Genomic DNA, 23,796 nt, shown 5'->3' with positions numbered 1-23,796 from the left:
GTTCTGCCTGCTTTCAGGCCCGATTGAGGTTTATACAAATTCAAAGTACTTTTGAGTACGTGTGTAATGGATTAAATTAAATCACTGATACACTCTTTTGTTGGCCTGTGGGTTGTCCACTCCCGTAAATAGTGGAGGGGGGGTACCACGGTTTGTGGTGGGATGCTCTGCCGAGGCGGTGTGCTCCGTAATCATCGATCTCTTCCATTTGAGAATGACCATCTACTCTCTTCCTTCTATTTTGAATTAGAGTTCTCTTGCAAACCGCTCTGATTCTTACAGAGCTGCATCTTTCACCAGAATGACGTTTTCCAGCAACACAAATTACGCCCTGCCTGTCGACTGGCTCTTGGTGTTGCACGTCTTCGACCTTGGTCCGTGGGAAGGGACAGACCTCGGGGCTGCGTCAGGTCGTCCGGCAAGCAGATAGGAGATGTTGATCACATTTCAATTTCCGTGTGGTCAGGTATCTGTGCTTTTCCTACAGGATTAAAATGTGCATACCAGGCGCCCGTTTTACTCCTTTTCTATACGTATCTGCCTTGCCAGTAGGTGTAAGTGGCTGCAGTCAGTGGGCTCCGTGTGTTGCAAACTGGGGGTCGATAGAATTTTAAAGCCGCGTTCTCTTCTCTGTTGGGTGTTCAGGGCTTGATTTGCCAAATTGCTCCGCCTGTTGCTTGCACTTTGCATTTGGTCCGTGAACAACGTTGTCAAAAGCATTTGGTGTCAACGTGCTGAGCAGTGCTGAAAATCTGGACTTTTATCTGTCCTTACACGGGTTGTGGTTACACATCTTGGAAACAACTATTAGAGAAAATATGTTCCCCATATTCCAGCTGCCTTAAAACTCCTGTTGCCTTAGAGGACGAGCACATTTTTCATTTCCTGAGAGCTTAGTGAAGCTCTTCTTGTTTTGGTTTTGACAGAGCAGTAGAAGGCTCTTTGTGATACCACTGATCCTTTCTTCTCCAAAGAGGTTATTTTTGGTCTTTTCTTTCCTAAACTTGCAAATTAGTACAGGGCTAACAGGATGCTGCTGCTGACACTTCATCATTTCTTTTTCTTCAAAGTATACGTTAAAGGGGATGGGAGCTATAGGAGCCTTTGAAAATTAATTCCATTTGAGAGGAACCACTGAATTTGGAAGTTACTGAGCAACTTCAGGTAACACTAACAAACACTGTAAATAATTTATCCCCATTACCTACCCTCTGGCCGAGGATCTATTCATTTTAATATTGTTTTCCGATGACGCAGAGCCTAAGGAGTACAAAAATAAAGGAGGAATACACTTTTAGCATGCTTTGGGATTTTCTGTATAGCTGGATATATTCTGAAGTTGCCCGTTGGGTTAAGGCTGTGTTCAGCCTTAGGGATCAGAGGACCTGAGCTGCCTGGAGAACCGCCTGCATGACAGAAACACCCAGTGTGAGACGTGTCCCCTCTCTGGGGGCTGTCTGTAATGCTGGACATGCAGAAAAGAGCAAGAAAAAAACCCCACAAAAATAGAAAGCAGGAGCAGGGCTGCCCAACAGACCGCAAATAAATATAAATAAGATACAGAACTCCTGGTTCCTGTGCTTGGCCGTTGTGGTTAGAGCTGTGGTTCATGGGCACTGGCGGTGCTGGTGGGTTTTTGTTTTTTTTTTTTCTTTTCCTAGTTGTTTGCAACCTGGGAGAGCAGAGCAAGCGAGATGCCTCCACCGACTGTGTTCCTGGGCGCTCTCCTACCATCGGCCTCGCTGTGCCTGGTCCCCCTGTGCGCCGCCCCCCAGAGCCCCAGCTCTTGGCATTTCGCAGTAACCAACTTGATCTACCTTTGGTTAGCCCTGCCTGGTGGTAATGCTATGTCTGCATCCCCCTGCTCAGGGACGTGCCCAGTGGCTATGGCCATGGTGGTGGAGCCCCGGTTGTCCTTACTTTGTCCTTACGTGGGCCATCTCCGCTGTGCCGTTGTGTCGCATCCACCGCGCAGCTGTCACGGAGGCAGCGAGCCATCGCGTCTGCCGCGCTGGCGGAGCAGCCTCTCCACAGGCTCCCGGGTCGCCTCCCCCTCTTCTCATCCTGGCAGGGGGAGGGGGAAGCTTTAACATGAGAGGGAGGGAGCCAGATGACCTTTACGTGGTGGTTATGATGGCGAGCAGAATCTGTCTATTTAAATTTGTATATTACGAGTATTGTGCTTTCTCTAACAGTCTGCAAGGGTTGTACAAGCGTGTTAAAAAAACAACCCCCAAACAACAAACCCGCTGACCCCAAACGACTTGGCAATTGCTGCAGGGTTTTAGCATAGATTTTTAGACGCCTTTAAAACCACCCCAACGCTCAGCTTTATTAATCGCATTGTACGTGGGACGTGCAGATTGGGGGGTTACCTTTAGGTTGCTTTAATGTAAAGACCATAGCTCTCATGAAAGGGCCTTTGACAAAGCGGAATCTTTACCTGACCCCGCACTTGATAGATACACGGTGTAGGGTAACACTTTCAAAACCATCTCTGAGTTTTTTAAATGTTGGAAGTTTTACCATATCTAAGGGGAATCCAGACTGTTTTGGATACTTAACCCGTGTGTTCTCCTTTTATACAGCCTGTAGTTGTACCTAGTAGCGAAAAGCCGCCTCCCTAGGTGGGAGCTACCCAACTCATAGCGCTACCCAACTCATAGCGCCAGAGCGTTCAGGGCACTGAGGGGTCCAGCTGGAGTAGTGATCATGAGGAATTTTGAGTTAGCGTGATATGAAAGCCTGCTCAGTTCTGTGTTCAGTCCTAGCTTGTGCTTAAACATCTTTGGACTAGGCAGGTGTGTAAATACAGCCAAACCTCACCTACGTGGTGGTAGTTAGACGTAAGTAAAGGGAGTTCTGTGATTCTTCAACCTTCTGGAAGTTGAATTCTTGACGAAGTGGTGTCACCTGCTCTGCTGGTGCTGTGGTTCACCCACGTGATGCACTGCTTTTGGGTTTGGCCACATTTGTCTCCTACCGCAGCTGGAGATGTTGTGCCTGGCCCGTTGCTGTTGGCAACTGTTCGAAGCTGGTTATTCCTGAATCGCTGCCCATCTCAAAATCCTGATAATTTAATTCAGCCTAATAAGGTCCGTCTGGTTTAGACAGTGGAGGATCTGCACATCTATATTCCTTTTCATGCTTTTGCATCCTTTACCAAACCCATGGTGTTCTTGAGGCTTGTCATCGATGTGGGAACGTGCGTACCCCGTTCTGGTACAGCCAGTCCGAGCGTCTCCCTCGTGACCTTTGAATTGAGCACTTTGTAATGCAAGGAGAAGTTAAAAATAAAGCTGTGGCATGGCGACTGCTGCAGATGGTTTCACTCTTGGACAGTGCTAGAAGCGAACGGGTTTTTATCCCCTCCTGTGCTAGTCATGGAGAGAACTTCTGTTAGAGCATGGCCAACGAGGGTAGCAGCAGATGGGTTGACTGTAGCTCCTGTTTATGAACGAACCTTTCTCCTGCCTCCCCGCTTTCGCTATCGCTGGCCATGGGGAGAGAAGCAAATGCCCCACCGTGGCTAAGATTGAAGTTAAACCTGCAAGTAGGATCTTCACGGTGTAATCTGTGTGCTGGTACAGATTGATTTTTTGCCTCCCCCGTTGCCTACTTACTCCCCTCCTACCTGCATCTAACATTTCAAAATCCATCTCTGTCGTGCTGCTGATGCAGCGTTGCAAAGGCAAGCAGTGTTCCCTGCTGGACATCGGTGCCTGGGGCGGTTATCCCTGCCGTGCCAGCCTGGGCTCCTCATCCCTTCCAGAGCAGGAGCTCTTGATCCTTCTCGTTCAGAGTCTCCCCGAAGCCTGCGAGAACCAAGTGTCTGTGAGCATTAACATTCAGCGGAGATGCCGAAGTGACATGAAAAGAATAAAGTGACCTCTTGCTTTCCATAAAACCCTGAAAAGAGGGGATTCTTGCAGGGGCAGTTAAACCAGTCCCAACATGGAACAGCTCCGGCTCGCTGGAGGAGATGAATTCATCTTGATGTTCAAGCCCTTTAGCAACGGTCCTCTCGTGGTGTAACCTGTGCGGAACGTTCAGTCTTTACAAGCGAGGCGCTCCTGTGACCAGATTGCCATAAACGCTGTCCGTTTGCAGTGCAGCTGGAGTTCAACAGAGGGTGGGACAGCCTGTGCCTCAACGGCCACGTTCAGGGAATGTAAATTCTGTCTGATCTGCCCGAGCCACTGACCTCGGGCTTGGGCAAAGCCTGGAGAAACACCTCGGTGCTTCAGGAAGGCACCAGGCAGAGAGCTGCCCAGCGCAAGCTAATAGGAAATAAGCTTCTGCACTTGGTTTGTAGTGATTTTATATTATTTTTTGTTTTTTATTAAGGTGTCTGAACTAATGGCATGCAAGTACAAGGATAGGGATGGTGAAGGAACAAGCTTATTTTAGAGCTGGGGGGCAACGTTCATGCAATTACCGCTGCGGATTTCCAATCTCATTTGGCGCTGTGGACGGTCAGCGTGTTTTTTGCCACATCCCAACACGCAGCATCCTCTGATCTGTTTACGCAGCATCCTCAGGTCTGTTTACGAGGTTCTTGTATTTATATTTTTTTGTGCAGAGCTCTGTTGTTGGAGGTCACGTTGGCGGGTTGGGTTACTAACTTTTAGTCCAAACTTCCGCTAATGGTAGGACAAGGATTTGCCTTCTGGTTGTGGAGTGCTAATGCAATTGCAGGTCGTTTCAACGGGCCTCGTACTAAAAAGTCACTGCGACCGCTGGGTAAGTGTAGAGAGTTTTATCCTGTAATGTTTCTTTCCCCCATGCGTCTTTGTGTACACTAATTTCTATCTTGGGGAGGTTAGGGTTTTTTTTTTTCTTGGACCTTTTTCTTAACCTCCTGACCTGCCTGACAAACCTGGGTGCTGTGCGGCTGTTAAAGCCACAATAAATGAAACGGAGCCGAGGTGCAGAACAACTGAGCTTTGCCTCCTGTTACAACAACGTGTTCAAAGCTACCCAAGAAAGAAGATGTGACTGTGGGACTTGGATGAAAAGGCTTGGCGAGGGGCCTTGAAGAGGCCACTACAGAGAGAACCTAAAAGTCAGCGTTGTGAAAGGCTCAGAAGCCAGCGCTGCAGAGAGCGAGGGCACGGCGCGCCCGGCGCCAGGCTCGGGCTGCCTTTGTACTGGTGGAGAAACTGCGGCAAGCCACAACAAGGAGAACCTGGCTGACCTCGGGAGCCTTGGAGGGCAGGAGATGTGAGCGGCGGGTACAATAATGAGCCTTGACCCGATTGTCAGATCCTGCCCGTCAGCAGCAGGCGGCACGCGCTCGCGGGGCCCTTGGCTGAGGATCAGGTAGTGGCAGAGCAAAGGTTGGCGAGACTGTCGTAACTTGGTAGGACTTCTTTTTTTTTTTTTTTTCTTTCCCCCCTCATCACAGTTGTACAGGGAGCTCAAAGCTTTTTGATCCCCTCGAGGGCGAGTCTTGGATCTGATGCATCGGCAGCAACTCGCCGCCGAGCTAGCTGAAACGCTTGGACGGCTCGTCTTTAATCCAGCAAAAGGTGGATTTATTTTTTTTTACTTAAGCCTGCATCAGGATGGAACCGGAGATCAAACAGGAGACCAGCAGTATCCTTTAGCCAAATTAACGTAAAATTAGTGAGTTACAGGGCAGCCGTTTTAATATAAAGCTTAATTACCTTGTAGGTGTTGCCTGCTGCTGTGCACTCCAGCAGCATCCTCTCCAGAAAGAGCCCGTGGCAGTGCCTGAACGAGAGCAGAGGAGCGGGAGAGGAGATGTTTACCTCATAGGACAGGTTCACCTTGACTTGGTTTTGCTATGTGGGTTTAGGTGGAAACACAGCTGTTAAGCATTAATTTTATATTTAGTGTTTGTGCACTCCATTTGTTTGTGCAGCCAGTCGCAATTTAGCTCAGGTTTTACTTCTGGCTGATGTGCTCCTGGAAGCTCCGGTCTGACCTTTACAATTTTTATGAGCTTGTCATGTCCCAGCACTACAGCAACAACCGGAGGAGGAACGGGCCTTTGGAGGGAACGCTGAGATCAGTCCCCAGCATTTGACCGGGGCACTGACAAAGGACAGTGTCAGCAGAAGGTAATATTTTACAAAAACACTTTTTACGACCTCCGTAACGGTCATTACGTTTTGTGACAGAATTGCGGCTTAAGATGACTTTTTAAGCCTGGGAACCAGCATAGCTCGGCGGTGATGTCTCCTGGGTGTTAATGGACTCGGTGAACTCTTAAATGAGTAAGGCTGATGATGCCAGTCGGTGCTTCACCCTCCTCCTGGGTGTAAGGCGCTCGGGAGCGCGGATTCACCCCTGGTTTCTCTTGACTTACACAAGTGAGGGGGTCTCAGTTCTGGTCTCGTTTTTATCCTTAACGGTTGCTATCATGTCCTTTGTAGGATGGCAAAGGAATGACCACAGCCCAGAAGTGGGCCCAAGTGTAGGGAAGCATCTGTTGCTTAAAAAAAAATCTCGCATGGGAATTAATGTTGGTCAAAATCTCATGGACCCCAGCCCGAGAGCTTGGTTCATGGGAATGGGTGTGGGAGGTAATTTGTTTTTCTTGGGTGTCTTCTGGAAAGAATGGGTTAGGGACCAATAAGGTAAAAAGCAGTGAACACCAATTTGACTCTGTTCAGTTTCCTGAAAATTCCTCTGTACTCTCAGGAGCCTGGGCAGCCGGTGATGCTCAGCAGTAAACTTGTAAGGTGATATTTAAAAGGCTCAGTTTACCTAAGGTATTACTCTTTCTTTACACCATAAACTTCTGAGAGATGTCTGTCTTTCAGAGGTGGGTTACACCATGCGTAGCTGGTCTATAGAGCAGTGGATGCGCTCGGTACATCGTTACACCAAACACTGAGGGTTTGTGGAAGGGAAAAGCTCGTGAGCTGCTGGGCAAAATTCTGCTTTTAGTAAAACCAGTGCTTGGTTAAAGTTAGGGTTTAACAAAGTAAACGAAATTGCCCTGAATTTACATTGATGTGACAGTGCAGAATGGGTCCATTATCAGTTTTTCCTTATGGATACGGTACTTGGGGAAAAATGACATCGGTGCAGCTTCATGGTAGCGCAGGTGGAAACAAAGTCTGAACTGAAGTGACTCGAGTGAAGCCTGCGGGTAGGAGGGATGATTTACCACTTATTTCTCTTTCAAACTTAAGAGCATCTGCAGGGTATTTTGCAGCGGTCTTTTAGAATTCATCAGCTGGTTTAAAAAAACAAAAGGAAGTTTGGGGTTTGGTTTCTACCACCACGCCCCCCCCCCCCCCCCCCCCCCCAGCAAGTTATCCAGTGGTGGAACTCATGGCCACGGGCTGTTTTGGAGGACAGTATTTCGTATGAGGCCGGAGAGAAAAGAAGGTTTCCTTACAAAAGAGCAGCCTCTAGGGACCAGTAAACAAAGATAATACTGGAAATGCTTCTGGCTTGGAAAATCCCCAAATTGCTGTTTCCGTGGAAATTGGAAGAGTATAGGAAAAGAAGGGATCGTGAGCTGTCAGTGTTTCCTACACGCGTTTACTGAGCATCCCCCAGGATCAGGGAAGGGACCTTGGGACCTCTAGCCCTTCACCCTGGCCCACGACAGCCCTGCTGTTTTGCTGCCATCAGCGAGGCTAAGTAGAAAATTTAGCGAAAAAATAGAAGACTCAGACTGAGTCAAATCCATGTTTAGGTAACGCTAAATGTTTTTCATGCAAGGGGAAAGAAAATACGTATGTATATAAAAAAATACTAATTTTTTTGTGCACATTATCTGAAGGAAACTACTTGTGTGTGTTGGTGTCCATGTTTAATTTGGACTGGGTGAAATGCTGTAGCATCTTGGAGCTGCAACGTTCTCATTTGGGGAATGGAGGTGACTGATCTTTACTCTTTTTCTCCAAAATTTTCAGTCAAGCCTTTTTTTTTTTTTTTTTTTTTTTCTTCTTTTGCTATCCTTGAGCTTTCAGTGAGCTTGGAAGACAATAAGAGGGTGTGGGGAGCTTTTTGTTCTTTGCCTTTTTTCTTTTCTTTTGGAGAAGGCCCGGTGGCTGATACCTTTCCAAACGACAGCCCTCCCTCCGTCACGGTGCTGTGGCTCCCTCGGTCTCCATACGGCTCGGGATCAGCGGCTGAGCGTCGCTGTAACACACGTCATAAAAACAGGAGCTGAAATGGAAATTTGATTGACTTATTCTTGTGAGTGGCAAGGACTGGTCTCTCAAGAGCCGAAGTTCCCAGCGTTACTCCCTCGTACAGCCCTTAGTTTTTCACTGTTGCTGAACAAACTTACTTATTTTAAATGTAACAATATTGATGGTAACAGAGAACCCGTGTCCTTGGAAGATAAAATTTTTTCTATTTGCTCCTAGTGCTGTAGCTTCTCCTGGGGGTATTGTTCTGTGCCCCTCGCGGCTCGTGCGGTTGAGTCGCCTTTCAAGTTGACGAGTAGGTTCTGGAAGTAAGAAATGGTGCCTTTTGTAATGACTTTAATGCATCCTAATTAGAAATGGAAGCACTACCCCTGTTTCAGAGTGGCTTTTCTGCAAAAGGTTTACATTAAGAATCGAGGTATTTCGCTGTGACAATTTCTTGCTCTTTCTGTCCCTGATGTTCTCTGAACGGTGAGATTAAAGCGTTGGGATCATCGGAATTGTCTCCATTTATTCCGCCTCTATGAGGACTGACTTAATAACTCTCATGTAGCCAACTTGGATAACATGATAAATACCTGCGTTACCGAACTAGTGTTATTTCAGACCATTTATTTTCATTAACCCATCACTCACTTTTATGTTTTGCCTCCTACCAATGTTGCCCTGGAAATGAATTCCCGTTTTTTAGGTTGCTTGCAGCTATTGAAATCAGCAAAACTGCCATTCTGCCAGGTAGTACGGGATGGGCTCCTCCCGGCACCCTTTTGCTTTTCTTTATCATATCCCTCTTCTCATTACTGCATCCCCACATGGCTTTTTAGTTTTGTAAACAATGCAAATGGAAAAAACCTGTGAATTGCAGAGTACCCTCCCCTCCCAGGGAAGCTTCTCAGCACTACGTAAGGTGGGACCAAGTCTTGGCTTGGACACTGATGTGATTCCGATTTCCATAGTCTGAGCGATTCCCAAAATATCGCATGTAACGGCGAAAGCGTTGCTAGTGTTGTCGTCCTTCTAATCTTTATCTCTGTTGACTCTGGTCCCTGCTATTTTGATTTTATGCAAGGACGTAACAAAAGCAATCGGCACCTGCGAATTCCCGTGTTTGATGCCAGTCGTGCTGTCCTTGGCGTTATTCTCCTCCCCCACCTTTGGGTTTGGATCCTGCTGGAATCCCTTGACTGTCAGAATCAGTCTGAAGTCTTTTTGCAACTGGGGGAGGCACCGCTTCGAGTTAAAGAATCAAAAGTAAAGAAATGTATAAAAACACTTTGTTATCATTTTGACAATTTTGCAATCTTAAAAACAAAGAGAGGAAAGAAAGTCAAATACAGCGTTTGCTGGAAAGGACAACTGTTTGCACCTAGATTTTACCAGAATTGACCTGTTTCCCAGAACAATTCTGTGCAATGTCATTTTTCTAGAGCAAAGATATTTCAAAAGTGTTCTGACGAGTTCCGAGGGGGGGGTCATTTCTGAGCACTCTTCGCGTGCTCACCCCTTCGTTCTGTGGCACGTGTGTACCGCCAGGTGCCACCATCCGGGGCACGGTGAGCCCCTGCAGGTTAGGAAAAGCTGGGATCCAGATCGTAAACTCTCTGCAGCAAAAGAGAGACCCGGGAATGCCCAAGAGGTGGGGGCTGGAGTTCAAAAAACAGCAAAACAAAGAAACAGCAGCGCCGAGGATGTGAGCTTTTTTGAGACAGCAAGTTGTCAGGGGTACGAGATGATTTTGTGGTCTTTTGTGAGCTGGGGTGATGGAAGGAGGAATTAGTTGGGAATTTCTTTTCATCTTTTACGGTCCTGGTAAAGAAATCATATCCCTAGCTGGTCTAAAACTGTTGTGGCTTTATTGATTTCAGTAGAGCAACTCCACATTGTTCTACCTGAGGTGCGGTCGACCTGCTCCTATTTCTGACCCTTGTAGCTAATTATTCGTTGTCATAGTTGAACAAGCAATTCTGTCTAAACTTCAGGAGTTACTGAGGAGCACGTGAATGTTTCAGCAGGTGGAGTCTGATGGGAAGCAGCTCCCTGCCAGTAGGCTCAACTGAATCGTGTGGTTGAAGCATCTATTGCATGGGCTAGAACCAGCTTGTGAGGTTTGAGCATCCTTCTGAGCGTTCTGTTGCCTAGTTCAGCACAGCAATCTGTTCAAAACAAGCTAATTTTAGCTTTTCGATGATGGAAGCGAGCCATTTTGTTCAGCTCAATTCAAAATTCTACACATGGGTTGTGTGGAAGTCTGGGGTTGACCTGTCAAACATTTTACAGGATGGAAAATACGCACATTTGTAAGATGCTCTTGGGCTTGTCCACTCGGAACTGGGTGGACTTCCACAGCATTGTTTGGTTTTGTTTTAAAACACAACAGAACAGAGGACTGGCTTTAAAGAAGTACAGAATTGTTTGCACCAGCTGGGGTATTTGACAGCAATGGGGATAACTGGGTGGCTCGATGGGAGTGGCTGTATCATTCTTGAAAGGAACTATTTTATTTTATTTTATTTTTTTTCCCTGTCATGAGCTGTGGGTGGAGCGAGTAGATTAACCTCACTAAGCCGGAGCTGGTGTCTGGGAATACCTCTCACAACAATGCAGGGGATGTTGTGCAAGCAAAATGATTTATTAGAATTTGATTTAAATGGGGGGGGGGGGAAGATATGTGTGTATTATGAAAAGGTTGGAATGCTCATGAAGCAGCTGTGTGGTCCAGAGTGGAGTGCGCCTGCTGGGCAGGTATTTCTGCTGATGGTGGGAGATGGAGGGGGGGGTCAGGTGTGGGAATTACACAAGGATGCGGTGCCATCACCTGCCTCCCGCTTCAGGGAGCGACTCCTAACACCGACTGCTCTTTGCTGACCTCCTTAGAGGTGTGAACAGTCCGGCAGCTGAGGAGACCGCGCGCAGTCTGCGATCCCAGGTCATGCATTTCAGTAGGTGGGTGTTCCTAACCAATAATTATTAAAAACAATGGGGAAAAAAAGCCTACACACACACACCCCCCAATATACATACCTTTTTTTTCTTTGTCCCCTGCCTACATGCATCCATTTGCATTCCTACCGTCGCAAAAGCTGACACACATTTCAGTTGCCATGGAGGGGTCATCAAGTCAAACCACATGGTGCATCTGGTCCCTTCTCAGCTAAATTGCAGTGGGCTGGAAATACAGAATGTAAAGGAGGGGGAAACAGTTTGAGTTGTCTCAAATTGATGGAGCTTGTACCTCTCAGGAATTCCAATGATACATAATGGAAACCTTTTGTGCCTGAGGGTCAGAAGTCTCTTCAGACGGGTTGATGCAAGAAACACTATGAAAAGTAAGCGAAAAAATTTAGGATTTATTGGAATTTTGAGCGGTGTTTTTTTTCTGAGCGTGTGTCTTTTATGTCTGTTTCCCTGTTGCATTTTTCCCTCCAGCAGCTTCCCTAATGGATTTTGCAGGTGGATTTGGAAATTGCAGCATGACTCAAGCTAGATTGCTTGGAAGCCGTTGGGTACTTCCAAATTCCTCTGTGATCGTTGGGACGCGAAGATGCTTAGCGCTTGTGGAAGGCAGGGGATTGCATTGCCAAGGGACGGTGTTGAAACTGGGCTTAAAAACTCTTCTTCAGTGTGGTGACTAATTAGGTTCCGTGAAGATGACTTCAAGTGGTAGGTGACCCAGTAAAGGTCGAATCAATTGAGTCATGAATAAACCGGCCGATAAATTCTTGGAGAGGAACACTGCTCCTTCGTAAGATCAAACTTGTTACCCCGAAGGCAATTGAAAAAATTGAAAATAAATTGAAAATAGAGAAATCGACACTGGCAAAATAAGGCTTTCGTTTTCATCCGTGGAACAGGTTCTGTAGGAATGTCGTTTATTCTCAATCGGTGAAAGTCTGTATGATATTGATGGTTTATGAAACGTTGTACTGCCGGCTGGTATAACCTGAATGGGGGAACGGCTAATTGCTCTCATTTGCATCATGGGGTTATTCCATAATTCGTTAAAAAAAAAAATAATAATTAAAAAAATAAATTAAAAAAGAGGCTTGTCAATTGTTTAGGATCAAATATCCTCCAAAATACCAAGAAGTGGTGTGTAAAGAAACTTTTCATTAATTATGACCTGAAACATTCCTATACCTTTACTCCTCAGCTTAAAATCGGGCAGGAACCGAAACGCGGCTGCGGGGTTTGGTTTGCGGTACGGAGGAAGCCCCGTACGTTGGTTTGCAGCAGGCTTTGTGGTAAGCTCAGCTTACAACCCCTTAAAAAGGATCCCCGTTTCAGGGACGAGCATAGAGTATGAGTGTGAAAACTGGGTATAATTAAAGCGTTTCAGATGGGGGGCTTGAGCCTGGAGGCCCCCGAAGTCGCCACTTTCTGGGATCCTCAGAAAAGTTCACCCAAACTGGGAAGTTCAGTCAGTTTTTAGGTGAACACTTGATCAGTGGGTTCTCTCTGGTTTGTCCCATTTTGGTACATTGAGCATTAACCTCTGTGGTGTCTGGAGCCACGTTGCATATCGTCAGAGTCCCGGAGCACCGGTTCTCTTTCAAGAAAGCTGCTTTTTATGTGTGTGGGCTGCATTCTGCAACTTCCCCAGTCCTCAGGGAACGATGAGTCCTTCCTTGCATGTTTTATACCCCGTTCATTTGTTGCTTGTCAGGATCCCTGGGGAAATTGGCTCTTGCACTGCAGCGTCGCCGATTCGTTTGAATTGTGACTTTTCAGCTTTATTATGCTTCAGGGGAGAGAAACGGAAGGGATGCGGGTGGGATGCGGGCAGGATGCGCAGGGATGCGGGCGAGCGGGTTGTGCAGGGATGCAGCCGGGGTGTGGGCAGGATGTGCAGGGATGTGGGTGGGCGGGGTGTGCAGGGATGCAGGCGGGATGCCCAGGGATGCGGGTGGGTGGGATGCACGGGGATGCAGGTGGGATGCGGGCGGGCAGGGATGCGGGCGGGCGGGATGCGTGGGGATGCAGGTGGGATGCGGGCGGGTGGGATGTATTTGGCTCTTCAGGAGGTGCTGCTGGGTGTGACGGTCAGCATCCATCAGTGATGGTAGGTCAGGTGTCTGTTTCCAAAAGTGTTTTTGATAGTGAATACGCTTTGTGGTCAAAATTGGGAGGAGCTGTTGTCTTTTCTGAAGCCTGACCCTGCTGTCACTTGCAATGGAAACCAAACCCAAATGACTCTGCAGGTGCAGCAGCAGATTTTTAAAAAGAGGATTTGGCATCTTGCAGGTCACACAGAGATGTCAGGGGGTTGTTACGGCTTTTGTCATTTTTGGAAGCGCAGGGGTGAGGTGCAAGGAGCCTCGGTGAAGCCTTCAGCATTTAGCAGTTGTTGCAGAATTCAGGGTAAAAAAATTACTGAGAACCGCCAATTTGTATTAAAAGCGATGGATGCAAAATTTTGTCTTTGGCTTAACCTGCCGCCTGGCTGGGCCAGCAGAACTAACACCCGATGCAGGTGTTTCTGGAGCCTGGGCTGGGAATCATCTAGAAACCTAAAGGAAAAGCTGCAGTCTGTCCTGGTGATTTGCATGAAGCTTTTATTTTCCATCACGTTAGAGAAAGACTTGTTTCTTCTCTGGCCAGCCAGCCGCTGTAAAAATAGCGGTGATGGAATCCCACTGATTCCACCTAAACCTTTGGTGTTCGTTTGTCGGGGTGTGCAGTGATGCTCTTCCTAATAGCAGCTGAACCCAGAAGAAGAGAGAGCATTTAATCTTTGCTAAAAGCGGCAAAATTCACGGAGAATTCTTCTCCCCTCTGTGGTATGCATTAAACTCCATTAGATCCAAACTTCTTTTAACTGTTTGGTGCAGCAGAGAGGGCTGTTTTCCTTTTCATCCTGGCTGAGGCTTTTGTTATTCTAGGCACCGTCTAAATCTGCTCCTGCCCTTAGGTGCTCGATTTAATTTTTTCCTTTTTCTGGTAAATACACAAACAGCGTTCTGCCCCCATTGGAAGCGGAAAATGAAGTAGCAGCAGACAAAATCTGTCACATGTCGAGCAACAGCCGTGGCACCTGTCCTTTAAGCACAGTGACAGAGCAGTGTTCTGGGGAGAGGAGAACCAGGGAGGAGAGAGGAGGTCACGGCAAGGTTTTCTCTTCTGGGTATTTATCAAAGGAGATTTGAAATTTGGAGGTACATTTCGGTCAGCGCTGTTTTCTGTGCAGACATCTACTAAATGGGTTGTTGTATTCTCTCAGGAAAACACATTGCTGTCGTTGTCCAAATGATGCTCAACAATCAATATTATCTTTTCGGGGGGGGGAATAATAATAACATTTTGTGAATGTCTGGAGTCAAAGTGATTTTCAGCGCTTATCTACACTTTGTTTTCTCTCATCCTGAAGTAAATTCATTCGCTCTTTACTAGTGTACCAAATTGATCCATAAACATTTCATTACCAGTAAGCATGTTGCTGCTTCCATCAAGTATTTTATTTCTATGATGTTAATTGCATCCAAAGCCGAACACGGGGATGGCAGATAATGAAACCAAAGCTGCTATTAACAGACAAAAATTGGAAACTGTATTTTCTTGCTAGTTTTATATATGTATATATATATATATATAAAAATATATGTAGGTTTTTGCATGTCATAGCAGTCTGCTGTGTCACGTTTCAGCCCAACAAATCTCGTATAATTTTTGCTACCAAACAGCACAGGTCAGCCATGGGAGGGGGGAGTGCGTCTATCCGGAGGAGCTTAGTTTTATGGCTTTCCCTCTGGCAGACAAGGAAGAGGAGCTTTGATCTCCCACCTCTTTAAGCATGTGCCTTTACTACAAAGCTTTGCATAAAGAGGAGCAATCACTGCCACTTCTGCCCTGTCTTCAAAAGAAAAGGATGTCCACTGTGGCAGTGGAAGGGAAGAGCGTGTCTCGGTTGGTCTGTGCTGGGTCCGCTGCAGGAGCTCCCAGGCAGGTCACCGCTGCCCATCGTCCCGCGCAGACTTGCAGCTCAAAGCCTGCAGAGCTGGAATCCTGCTCCCTGCGGGAGCTGAGCTGGGGTGCAGGGTCACAGCTGCGATCTGGGGACCCGTCTTGGTTCTAAATGTTCTGGTGTGACATAACAGGTCACCATAAGAGGTGCCACGTTAAGGCAGGAGGGAAGGAGCAGCCCCCCAGCACCTGAAGGGGCTGCAAGAAAGCTGGAGGGGGGCTGTGTGCAAGGGCGTGGGGGGACAGGACGGGGGGGAACGGCTTTTAACTGGAACAGGGCAGGCTTGGATGAGATTTTAGGAGAAATTCTGTGCTGTGAGGGCGGCGAGGGGCTGGGCCGGGCTGCCCAGAGCAGCTGTGGGTGCCCCATCCCTGGCAGTGCCCAGGGCCCGGCTGGTCGGGGCTGGGGGCACCCTGGGCTGGTGGGGAGGGGTCCCTGCCCGTGGCTGGGGGTGGCACTGGGTGGGCTTTAAGGTCCCAGCCCAAACCGTTCTGTGGCTCTATAATGATAACACTCAGCCTGCCTTTGAGCTCCACTCCTCTCCTCTGAGGTGCAACATTCAGCATTAACCTCCGCAGACGCTGCGGGGTTGGTTGAGGTCTGGGCGCTGCCGCGGGCGCGGTGCTGGGCGATGGAGCGGGTACCTCGCTTTGGGCGGCGTGGCAGAGGACTCTGAATAAGCTCCTTGAGGAACTGGCTTTGCAGAGCAGAACCAGGGCCCTGCACGGATGGAGAGCAGCTCGGGAGCTGTGGAAGTACCCAGCTTTGAGACATAAATGAATAACTACCCTTGGAAAATAAGCATGCTTTTTTTTTTTTTTTTTTTTTTTTTTTTTTTTTTAAGGATGGGGAGGGGGCGGGTGTTGCATTCAGCTGCAGTAAATTGTGATAAATGACCCTGGAAGTAACTACTGTGTTAGGCATGACATTATTATTAAGCATATGTTTGGATCAGCAAATTCCCCTTTCTCTTCGAGAGGTAAAGGGCAACATGCGTTCGTTTTAGCTGCGTTTTCTGTGTGCTGGTCATTAATGTTCTGCTCCCTTTTATTGTAGGCACTTGGCATTGTCCACATAAGAAATAGGAATTTGCATTATAGAACAGCAATGTCTGTTTTGATTAAGGACAACACTTACCCCTGCTATCCTGTTTCCCATGAATATTTAAATTAATTAAGCCCAGCAAAGATTTTATTTCAGCTTAATGACTTATAAATGTGACTTCTTACGTCTGTGGACATGAGTGAAATGCAACAGACACAGCTCTTAATACACCTAATTACTGAATTGATGCATTCCAAGAAGATGGGGCAGGCAGCTTTTCTCCTTGGGTGTTACATCTCTGAGCTTGCGGTCGTTGCTTGTAGCTGCTTGCCTGTCTCCCATCCGCCTCACTATTAGATTTAATATTGAAGACTCTGCTTTGATATAAAAACTCTCATTTTAGAAACAAGAGCCCTAAGGGCGGGATGCAGTCTGCGACAAAAGGTGGTCGACCAACTTGGCGCAGCGTTACTGTAATCCTGAGGCCAGCCAGGGTTGGTTTTGAGGTGCTGAGCATCGCCTTGGTTAGCTGAATCTGGGGAGGGGGAGAAGAGGTCAGAGATGTTCCAGAGATTTCTTATATTTCAATAATTTGTGGCAGAGCGGTTGCAGGTAACGGTATCGGCAGAGAAATTCTGGTTTGTAGCAAATAGGTGGAATTGCTTAGGGGTTTGTTTGGTTTGTTGGTTTGGTTTTTGTTTGGGGTTTGGGTTTTTTTTTGGTCAGATAATTAAACGTCTAGTTTAACTTTCAACACTGACTGTGCATTCAGAATTAGAGCGAGAGCCTGATTTGGGAAATTGTTGGCTAGGCTTGAAAAGCCAACCTCTTAAGGCTTCTGTGTTGGGGTACTTTATTTAAGAAAAAAATAAAAATAAACATAGACATCTTTGTTGAAGGTCTTACTCCCACTTCTAGGTGCATCTGAACCTCAGACATCCATCATTTAGAGAAGCTGGTCGTACTGGTGGTGTGGGTTAAATACAGAGCCTGTATTTATACGGGCGGTCACAGTGGCGTCGGAAGAACGGTACATACGTTCACCGCCCCTAGGAGTAGCGAAGCGATGCCGTTAGGGACGGGGCAATCTGTGCTAGGTACTGCACATACTGTTACATCTGAGTATCGAGATTACCTGGCCCGGAGAGTTCCCGTTCAGTCGCTGCTGACAAATTCCTGCTGATGCTCTTCCTGGGGAGGACCCGAGTAACACCTGCTGGTGGCTGCCGTGCTGGGAAAGCAATGGGGAGGTGGCACGTACCGGTCCCTCGGCTGCTGTTTGCTTTAGAGGCTGGGAGGGTTTGTGTTTGGAAAGGTGGTTTGGAAAATAACAGCTTGGAACGAGAAGTGTGTGGCGTTTTGTGGGCAGCAGGGAATTCGGGGGAATGCCTTTGAGTCTTCCCTTTCCCGCAGGAGCTCGGGCAAGGGTGCCCGTTCGGAACGGCACCAGCAGCGGAGGCTGAAGCAATAAAACCTCGTTCTGTGCTTGGGCAACACTCAGGTTTGTTGACTGAGGTGGGGGAACGAACCCCTCGTGCTCCGAATTGCTGAGCGTTCCCAGGCTGTACTAAAATTTGACCCTTTGGGGTTTTTTATTTCTTTCCCATCCTTATCCTTTCAAGTGTTGGGGGGCGCAGATCCCGATTCTGTCTTAAGCGGATCAGCCTTGACTCAGTTTAAATCCAGCTGAGATGCTAAATTGGCGTGTAAGTAGGTGAGTCAAGTGCTAACAGTCTCTTTCACAACAAGCTGTAGATGTGTTGTGATTCTAATTTATTTCTTTATAACTCTCCTAATGGAATAAAATGTAGGAGAGGGATATAAATGCTTGGATGGCTAACAAGAAGGCGACGGGGTTTAGTTTTAAGTGAAGCCAGCATCTCCAGAGGTAAATGACAATGGAAATTAAAGAAAGTTTTGCCGGGATGAAGGGTGGGATGGACCTTTGGGATTTACCAATGTGTGTAAAAAATAATGGAAGACCTACGTATCATTTTTAGAAATGATGACAAAACATAGATACCCCCCAACCCCCCCAGTTGTTCTTTGGGTAAAGTAGATTTTTATTTCTTTGTGGATGGGTGGCTTAGGAAATAAGTCTTCCGAAGCATTTTCAGTATAAAAAATTAGAATTTGATACTTTGCCCATAAAAAAATCTTTTCAAGAGGCTGACTTTTTTCCCAACTGCTGGTTCTTAAAAATTCTTTATGGTCTCTGTAAGTCGTATGTGCAAAATCCTGTCAGGTGTCACAGTGAATAGCTGAAATCCCTCCCCCTGCGCCCCGCCCCCCCCCCTTTTTTTTTTTTTAAAAAAAAAAAGGTATCTTTCTTTTTTTGGCTTAAAGGTATGAGGAAGATGAAAACCTGAAATATTATAAGCCTTTGTATGGAGAACTGTTTGATGAGGCAGCTTTATCTATAGCATTGAGCGGATTGGTCTGCAAATATACGTAGAAAAAGCCTAAAATATGTCATTATTGCTAATCTGGTGTATTTGACCAAGCCAATCTTACAAGGACCGGGACCGATTGATGTATCAGGCTGTCTAGCCCTAATTTTGGCTGCTGTGCTACTATGGTGATGACCTCTGAGCTGGTGAGTTCAATTAACTGATTGAAGTTGTATTCTAGAAGTTCAGCAGAAAATGGTTTTAAGCTCCTATAGATTTTGTACTAATCTTACAGGAGTGCCTCGGATTATAATGAAATAAATGAAGGCTTTAAGAATCTTCTTCATATTTCAAATTCATTTTACTGCCGGTGGGGAATACCACGTTGCAGACTTTATAGGCTTTCTCTTAAGATTATCTTGACGTGGTTTTAATTGCCTTTTGTAATATGTTTTCTATAACGATGGGGGAAAGGTGAGTGAATGAGACTTAGCTGTCGGCACGATTTATGCGGAGGGGGTGACTGGGGGTTGGGGTCCTGTTGTTAGTTTAAAATAAAGGGGGCGATAGGGGGGACACTAAAAAAAATTAATAAATGTGAGGTGGGTCAGAGGGAGCGGGGATTTATGTTCCTAAGAATGTCCCGCTTCAGTGTGCCATTTAAGCATCCGCAGGTACCGCTGAGCTTGCAGGCAGTGAGTTACACCTCTAAGCCCCTTGGCCCTTTCCTGGCAGCAGGACTGGGGTGTTGGGGACCCGCCGAAGGGGTGGCAGGCTGGAGGTCGGGCCACCGGGGCTCTGCTTGAGGCTCTTCCCTGGACTGGGTTTTGCAAGTGCCACGGTCTGCGCCCGTTTACACACCGCGGCTCCCGCAACGGAGCAGCTGTGACTTGGCGTGAGCTCCGCGCAGGTGTAAGGATGGCCCTGGCCTGGCTTTGTGGTCTGATAGACTGTTAGCGTGTGCGGTCCTGTGACTACAGGGATGAGCGTTACGCGTGTGAGCACCTGCAGGCGTGCAAAAGCTCTTGTGAGAACCTGGCTGGTTTCACCTGGAGCAGGGCGATGGGAAAAGCATCTGTGGGAAAATCACCTTGAGGTGGGCAATTAAAGGAAAATTGGGTCCTCGTAGAGGCATAGTATTACAAGAACCTTTTTAGCCCTTTAATGCAACAGCATCCCTTGTGGGAGAGAGATGCTGTGGCCGAGGCTTTGCTAAAGCTGCCCACGCCAGTGTAGGTCAGGTCCATCGTGGTGGCATCTGCTCGTTCGCTCCTCCGCTCTGCAGCCGCACTGGGCTGGAAGGTGGCAAGAAACGGCTGTGGGAACTAGTATTTAAAAGCAAGTCCACAAGCTATTGCAGTGGGAAGGTGTTTTGGTGGTGTTTTTTTTTTTTTCAGCCGAAGTCAACTGATGTTAAATCAGGTCTTAGTGTGGGAGCTTTTTATTTCTACCTGGTTGTCTGCTCAGAGATCTTCTGTCTGAATGCCATTTCCTTGCCTTTTCGTTATGAAATGTGATTTCTGTGTCTGGCTTTTTGTACTCTCAATGAGAATAGTTGGATTTCCGTTGTTTGGAGGACACGGAAATACAGGGAAAATGCATTCTCTGGGGCCGACGAGAAGGTACGTTGCCACGTTGCTGTAGTTCTGCTCACAGCCTCGTGTGGCAAAGGCAAGGGCGCTCAGAGTTGCCTTAATGGCTTTTAAAGTAGTTCTATCCGAGTCCCCCTCTGTTTGCTCCCCGGCTGGGAGCTATTTGCTCCATGCTGCAGAAAATGCGCGTTCCCTAGAGCCAGGCAGTGTGCAAACTCATCACCTCAGCTCTTTAGGTTATTACCTTCTTAGACAAATTCTTTACAAGGAGCTTGTGTATGATCAGACGCTCTTGTTCTGTTAGTTAGCGCTGTCAAAGGAGAGTGGATGGGCATAATTACCGAGTAGTTCTGGGCTGGTGAAGTGGATAATGAAAAGCGCCACTGACATAATCTTTGCATGCCATTAACAACGGTGCAGGTGATGATTCAACACCCAGAGTTTCACCTGTGCTGCTGGTGGCAGCTCTTTCTTCTTTGCCGTCTTCCCCCAAGTTGACACCGTCCCCTTTGGGACAGCAAAAATACCCTCATCGCGGGGTGCCGTACCCTCAAGGAAGGGGTCACCGCCTCCATCGCTTCGTTAGAGGCGGCAGAAGGCGGGATGGGATTTGGAAAGTGGTTCGTTAGGGGTGGGGGGGGTTAATGCAATAATTCTGGGTGGGTTTGGCAGCCGGGTGGATGCCCGCTCCTGGTGTGACTTGGCTCAACACTTACTCTGGGATGATCTCCTCGAGCCACGTGGGATTTGCTGTAGTTTACTAAGCATCGTATGCCAGTGCCCCGGGTATTTTAAAGCAAATTGCATTCATCTAAGGGTAAAGGCTATTTCTCAGCCACTTCATAAAGTTCTTAACAGCTTGCACTCGCTGCACTTACTGGGGAAGGTATGACATGCTCAATACCCGCTTTCAATTTTGCGCATTAACGGAAAGAAAATGAAAGGGTTTATTTCAGAAGCAAGCCACGCACTGCTTTATGTAGGAAAACCATTTATTTTTTAATGATGCTAAAAATTTCCAGCTTATGTAGTAGCCAGTGGATGACTTGCACTCTTGGAACATTAAAAATTGAACGAGTACTTGGAAGTTATTTGGTCCGGAGTTAATGACACCTTTGCTGTTGACTTCTGCGGAAATGGGTGCAATCGTCTAGGCAATAAAAAAATCACAAACTCCAGTAAGAAATCAAAGGTTGCCTCAGAATCGCCTTTAGGTAGGACAAGATCTTCTCTCATGTTTATCAACTTAATTTACACCGAGAACTTGATTTATAGACTACCTTAGACTCCTTTCTTTTTTTTCCCCTATACCTTTAAAAACTCCACAAATTCTTCATTAAATCCACTTCAAATCCAGTTCAAAACACTTAGAAATGCATGATTAATTTCTCTCCGGTTCTGTAGGGCTTTTACTGAATTGTTCATCCTTGACTAGGATGTCCTGGGAGACTTGTGACAGAATTACTCAGAAAATTTCATATTCAGGGAGATTTTATGCTGCATATCTTCTTGCTATGAAACAGCGCTCGGAGAATGATCATAAGGAGGGAGGATTGCACAGGGAGTGTTACACTGCAAACATCTTTTCACTGCTAATGTGATTAAATGCATTTTGTAATAGCTGATGAAGATCCATTGCATTCTGAAAGTTAGCGAGGATATGGATTAGGGTGACCAAAAAATTAAAATCCAGAATATTGCCTTGTAAAACAGCGAAACCACAGCCGAGTCGGAGCCTTTCCTCCTCCATGTGTTCATGTTGAAAGCCGCGCTTAATGAAGACTAAAATAAACCAAACTGACCGCAGGACATAAGTTTGGGGAGACAAAACACCTTCTCTTTCTTCATGGTCACCAAATCTTATTGTCCATCTCTGTGGAGCTGCATCCGTATCTGTCTCCTGGCAGGTTGGTGATGCTTGTTCTGGCCCAGCCAGTCCTCTCCTTATTTTCAGCCCAAGGCAGAGAGACGTGAATTATTTTCAGTGGGGGCAGGTTCTTGCAGCTCTTTCCCCTTCTATAAATCCCAGCCTCGGTGCGTCGGTCACATGAACACACCCTGTGTGCACCAGTTTGGCGTAAAACCACTTGGTAGACTGGTAGCATGAAAGAACGTATTGGGGATGTGGTAATCAGCTGATATTTAATAAACTAGCTTATTTTATTTCTGGCATGTTGTGAAGATGTCCTCCATGGTTTCTTCGTAGTGTTTGCCTGTGTGTCTCTTGGGTGGGAGGAGGGGGGTGATGCTGAGGAGGTCTCCCAGTGGAGGGGGGAGATACACGGGTCATTCAAGTGGGCGCTGCAAGCAAGGCATGCCAAATTTTGGCAGCCAGTCTTCTTTGAGAACAGAGGACGTTTGGTTGGGGTTTTTTTTTTTTTTCTCCTCTCTAATTAGAAAGCACTATATAATATTATGCATAATGACAAGGGCCAAATAAGTATCTGCAGTCAAGTCTAATAAGATTAAAGACTGCAGCAAGAAAAGCTGTTGTATATGGCGCTCACGTCCATAGCCAAGTACCACAGCATCTATAAAAGATTATGTTTGGTTCATGCAAAACAATTTGACGTCGTGTTGTTGAATTTTTATACAGAAAACACTTCGGTCAGGTTCGAATTCCCCAAGGAGGCCTGCAACTTGGTGTTACGATGGTGCAGCTGTAAAAAAATCCGCAGAAGGACAAGCAGCCCTGCTTCTGCCTTCCCCGCTCCCCCGGCCTCCCCGCTCGCGCTGGCTGTCGCACCTATCGCAGGGATCTTGGGTTTAGCAAACACCTCCAGGTCTTTATCAGCGCCGAGAGATTTATTGGCCTCCGTGTAACTCTTACTGCGTATGCTCTTCCGTAACGTCGGAGGCTGCCGTGCCGTGCGCTGTTTGAAGCAGCAGATTTACTTCTTAGGGGAGGGGGATGATGTGCGCATTGTCCTGCTGCTCCGCTGCAGCAAAAGTAACTTTTATCTGCCACGTGCGGATCAGAATGTGACGGTGTTATCAGGGCTCTAAATACATCTTCAGCTGCTGCCTCTTGTAGGAAAGTTCTCGCGTAAACCTCTTTCTCTCAACGCATGCAGTGAGTAAAAATTAATTATGAGGAAGCTGGGTTTTCCCTTACCTGAAAGTTTGGACTGTGTTTGGAGCAAGGGCTGAATTTCAGCATGAAGCCCTTGGCCAGAAAATTTTTTTTTTTTTTTTTTTTTTTTTTTTAAATAAAAGGACAAAAAAAACCCCAGCCTGCTTGCTGTGCCTCCCGTTGTGTTTGGGAGAGGAGGTTGGGGAGTAAATCAGACTGACACAACAGAGACTGTGAGCTTCCTTGATGTATTCATTGTGGAGGTTTAAAATCTGTTTTTTTAAAGAGATTTTAAAGTAGAACACGGCACAAGGTGGCAGTTGCCATGTAGAAAGCGAGACGCCTGTGCTGCTCTGACATCTGCCTGAATCCGGGATGATGGAGCAGCTGCGCAGGAGTTTCAGCCTCCTGAAGCTCAGTGTCGCTGCTCGGTCGTGGTGGTGGGGAGCAGCGCTGGCAGGAGGCAGGGGTGGCACTTTCGGCTTCATCTGAACACGCGTGCAGTTACTTACCGGCTTCTTTCTTGGGGCTGGGTTGGGTTTTTGACGGCTTCAGCATCTGCAGTAGTTTGCTTCAGTGGCTCAGGTCAAACACTTTAAGG

At 47.0% G+C, this 23,796-nt stretch overlaps 1 protein-coding gene across 2 annotated transcripts in view; it reads left to right on the top strand.

The window, feature by feature from the left end:
* LRRTM4 (leucine rich repeat transmembrane neuronal 4) overlaps window positions 1–23,796 on the top strand; it is a 334,273-nt gene that overhangs the window by 259,671 nt on the left and 50,806 nt on the right. Inside the window, exon 2 of one of the 2 annotated variants that reach the window (XM_080370382.1) lies at window positions 15,570–23,310. The exons of the other annotated variant lie outside the window; for it this stretch is intronic. The gene's annotated coding sequence lies outside the window, so the exon portion shown is untranslated. Of the gene's footprint in view, window positions 1–15,569; window positions 23,311–23,796 lie in introns of those variants that run through there. 2 annotated transcript variants of the gene reach the window in all.

The sequence above is a fragment of the Falco punctatus genome (assembly GCF_963210335.1).
Source record: "Falco punctatus genome assembly, chromosome: 20".
In the NCBI taxonomy this organism is placed as follows: domain Eukaryota; kingdom Metazoa; phylum Chordata; class Aves; order Falconiformes; family Falconidae; genus Falco; species Falco punctatus.
Note: the sequence above shows the minus strand (reverse complement) of the source record. Positions and strands in the feature narration are given on the sequence as shown.